Source organism: Charadrius vociferus, unplaced genomic scaffold, assembly GCF_000708025.1.
Source record: "Charadrius vociferus isolate BGI_N301 unplaced genomic scaffold, ASM70802v2 scaffold163, whole genome shotgun sequence".
Classification (NCBI taxonomy): domain Eukaryota; kingdom Metazoa; phylum Chordata; class Aves; order Charadriiformes; family Charadriidae; genus Charadrius; species Charadrius vociferus.
In genome coordinates, this window is record NW_009648332.1 from 7,814,697 (window position 1) to 7,818,957 (window position 4,261).

The 4,261-nt window shown below is 59.5% G+C and overlaps 1 protein-coding gene across 1 annotated transcript in view; it reads left to right on the forward strand.

The window, feature by feature from the left end:
• Window positions 1-4,261, forward strand: part of ERI3 (ERI1 exoribonuclease family member 3) — a 126,411-nt gene that overhangs the window by 120,985 nt on the left and 1,165 nt on the right. The gene's annotated exons all lie outside the window — the stretch shown is intronic.

Sequence of the window (4,261 nt, forward strand, 5' to 3'; positions counted from 1 at the left end):
CCGGCGCTCCCCTTTGCGATTGCGGGGGACGCTGGTGGCAGTGCCGGGCTGCGTGGGGACTGTGCCCCCCCCGCCGGTCACAAGGCCACCTGCTGTCACCCGGGGCCGGCAGCGGGGAGACGAAGGGCGACGGTAGCCGGGCGACCCTGTTTCCGCTTTGCAGGGAGCTGTTATACAAAGGCAGCAGTGATATTATTCATTAACAGTAATCTGCCATTAGAACATTGACAAATGGCCCCTCGTCGCCTGAGCATCAGTTCTTGTACAGCCCATAAAGCATGGGGACAGTTTAAATATGGACCTGCTCAGCTCGGGCTGGGGGTGATCCGTCTTCCCGGCCGTAGCACAGGTGTGGCGGGGCTGCCTCCAAATGAGCACATTTAGGGGGGCCCTGCGCTCCCCCAGTCACCCACAGCCCGCCCGGGCGGCTGCCGGGATTGAAAAGCTCGCTCCTTGCACCGTAAGCGTTTCGGCCCAGCGCACGGCGGTCATGGCAGTGCCCGGCCCCTTTAGCCCCCCCGGGGGCTCGTCTCGAGTGAGCATGCTGGCAGCCCATTCCCACGGCATGGCCGCATCGTCCCCGGGCTGTGTGACAGCCTCTTGCTGCCGAAATCCTTGAGCTTGTCCTGGTTTCGCAGGGGTACCGCTTTGCGGCGGCCGGAGGGAGCGCACACACCGGGTGGAGAGCCCAGCGCTGCGGGCTGAGGGGGTTCTGCCTCCGTCCTGGCAGAGGAGTGCGGTGGGAACGTCTGTCCCCCTCGAGGACAAGGGCAGTCGGTGATGCCGAATGGTGGCAAACTCCAGCCCTAATTAAAAGACAGGTCTTGTCGCCCTGCGTGTGTGCACGTGCTGCTGTCCCTGGCTGTCACCAGGGCGAGATGCAGAGAGGGCCGGGACGTGGGTGTTGAGGTGGTGCAGTGTCGCGCTGGGAAATGCTAAAGGTTAAAACCCGTCGGGGCTAAGCCAGCCGGGGCGAGGGGACGTTGGGGTGGCACATCACCCCCACTGCGCAGGCAGCCTGGCCAAGGATGGTCCCGGAGGCAGGCGGGACCCAGCGCCTTGGGGCAAGCTCGACCCTGGCCATCCCGGGTGGACGCCGGGGGACACGGGGCGATGCTCGGAAGCGGTACGACAAGGTGAGGGGCAGGGAGGCAGGGCAGAGCCGCCGCTCTGTTTGCAGGAGGCAGGATAACCCCAGGCTGACCCCTTTCACACACACCGCACAACACCCCTAAATCAATTGCATCTTATTATTACAATATCAATATACAATATTCCTACAATAACACCATTGATTTTCTACTCAGAGGCTGCACCTAAGTCTGTTTTAAAGAGGAGGGAGTTAATAGTGCCCTCATTAAAAATCTATAGATTACCCCCCACCCCCAAAAAAGAAAAAGCAGTTTATATTCATTAGGGCTATTGAATATAAAGTAATATGTTTGTGTAGGACATTGGAGTAATGTGATAATCCGTCCGCATATCAGGGAGAAATCCACTTAGCAACCCTGTCAGCTTGACAAGAAAAATGTGCCCATAAAGTCGGGAATACATTGAGGGAGCGAGCGCGAGGAGAGCGGGGGCGCGCGTGCGTGCGCGCCTGTGCAGCACCCGCAGAGCCGTGCCGGCCGTTGGTGCGGGGCCACCTTCACCCCGTTCCCCGGCTCAGGCTTGGGGACACAGGCGGGCACCCCGACGGCCCCAGGAGGTGTCTGGGACCGGGGCAAGCCAGGTGTGCTGGGATTGGGATCGTGGGGGGCTCCGCACCCTGCCAGCCTCCGTGGCCCCAGGCAGGGTCACCCTGATGGGACAGGGCTGGTGGGTGCCCACCGGGTGCTGGGCAGCCCCGCCGTGGCTGTGTGCCCCCCGCCCTGGGGAGAACCGGTCCGGGGGGGGGGCGCAGGGTGGGCAGGGCTACCTGGGACCCGGCTCGTCCCCTGCCCCGTGGTCACCTTTGCGATGGATTAAGCACTGAAAGAGCCGCAAAGCAATCCCGTTCGCGCTCTCTTAGGCTGTCAATTGCCATTTTTGTAATAGAAATTCCTTTCACAAGGTAACGACGGCCAGATTTAGAGGATTTCATATTGCTAATAATTCCCCAAACAGCCATCTGACTGTGTTGTTTTAAAAGCCGCTTAGTTTTTTGCTTTGGAGTTTATGAAAATCTCCCACTCTAATATCCCGAGAGCCAGCCTATAATTGTGTTATTAAATCAATCGGAGCGGATTACATTGTAAAATCAATAGATGGCTGTAATTGCATATTAGAAAGTTGTTCTGCTGTTGTTGATTTTTTTTTACATGGATAATTATAATAAGCGTGTTTACCTTAGTGCTGATTTGGAATGAGTCTCACTAAATGACTTATGACGAGCTGCTTGGCGCACCCGCTGCCAGGGGGCCATGGCACGTTTGGGATGGCGAGGACGGTGCTGCCGGCACGGACTTGCGTGTGGCACCGACCCACCGGCTTTGCAGAGCCCAGGGCAGCTCCCAGCGCTGCTACCCAGCGCGAGAGCACGTCGGGGCTTTGGGATGATGGCTGGTGGGGTTTAGGAAGCAGCTGACAGTCCCAGAGGGTCTCCCCAAGGGACCAACTTGGGGGCGACAGGAGGGGCTGTGGGGTCTCACCGCTCCCCAGGTCTCCGCGCAGTTCCCCTTTCAGCAATATGGAGCGATAGCCACGTCCTGGTGGCCCACACCGGCCCGGGGCGATGCTGTGGGCAGGGAGGTGGGCAGCGGGATGCATGGGAGCAGGGAAGGGCAGCGGCCGTGGCTATGCTCTCAGATCCAGGCTGCCCGCCTGACGCAGCTCAGTGCCCAGGATTTGCTTTGCTGTTACTTTTTTGGGGGACCAGGTCAGGGCTGGCTGTGGGGTGGGAGTCCTTTGGCCGCAGACGGTTGCACTCCCCCTGCCTCGGTTTCCCCAGCTTTTGAGCCACCATTTCCCCGTTAGGTCCCACTGGAAGCTGGCTCTGGTGCTGGTTTCCCAGGGGCTCAGCTGGCCGGGGGGTGGGATGGATGGAGCAGGGGGTCCTGAGGACAGCGAGGGGCTTGCTTGAGTGGGAACAAGTGGGAGCTGGCGTTGTGGCTTGGCTGGCAGGACAGCCGTCATCTCCAGGGCCATCCAGAGCCACCGGTGCCATCTCAGCCAGCAGAGGGGACAGAGGCACAGAGAGACCGGCTCGTCTCTGCCCCCACGCCAGCTGGTGGGGCTGGGGACACCTCTTCTTCACTGGGCTGTCCTTGTGCCCAGAGCCCTTCCCCGGGCTGGCGCACCGGTGAGGGCAAGAGGTGCCATGAGAGGGGCTGGTGGGGGACACTCAGGAGGCACATGGCTCTGATGGGGACATTACCTCTCCCACTGCCGGCCATCAGCTGGGAAGGTCCTCGGCAGCTCAGGGCAGTCCCGCAGGGAGCTGCGCACGGGGAGAAGCCCCCCGCGCCTCCCCATCCCTGCGGGCAGGCGCTGGCAGCGGGGCAGTGCTGCCCCTCCGCGTGGGGCCCTCCATCCGGCACGCGGCACTGTCAGCAGGCAGCCTGCTGTCTCCTAGACAGTGAAATATGGCCACAATTAGCCCGGATACAGTTCAATTATGATAAACAGCGTTTGCACCCTTTAAGCCGTGATTAAAAGGCCTCCTCCCGTTGATAGAGAGACCTAATTTCACATTATTATCGCTGTAGCTTGATTATAAAGCACTCCCTGGATTTACAGTTGGGAGATGGATGTGGAGGCTTCTTTATCATTTACACATCAGTAATGATGCAGCCTTCCTTCCACCACAACATCCATCCAGCCCCGGGGGGGGGGGGGGGGGGGCCCGGCCGCGCCCCCCCCCCCCCACTGCCGGGGCACCCTCTCCCCATGTCAGCCGGGCCCCGCTGCCACACGCAAGTGGGCAAAGTCACCCTTACGGTAACAGCTTGATAAATGGGCGGGCGGTAATGAAATGGAGACATCAAGGCGTGGGGCGAGGAAGAAAGAGTGGTAATCGGAACGAGTGGAGCTGTCCCGAAACGGAGGGGAGCGGGAAGAAGGATCGCCTCTGCGCCGTGTGCTGTCAAGGGAGAAATTACACATTTACTCTTGCTTTTTCTTAAGGAGACGGCCCTCATAGATCAAAACATGGATTTACAAGCCAATTTTCAACATGAAATATAGACACCAGGAATCAATTTAAGCCCAGCTTCTATTTTAGCAAACGGTGCCTGCGTTTAGTCCCAGGTAAATAACACCAGCCGGAGCCTTTCCCCTCCCC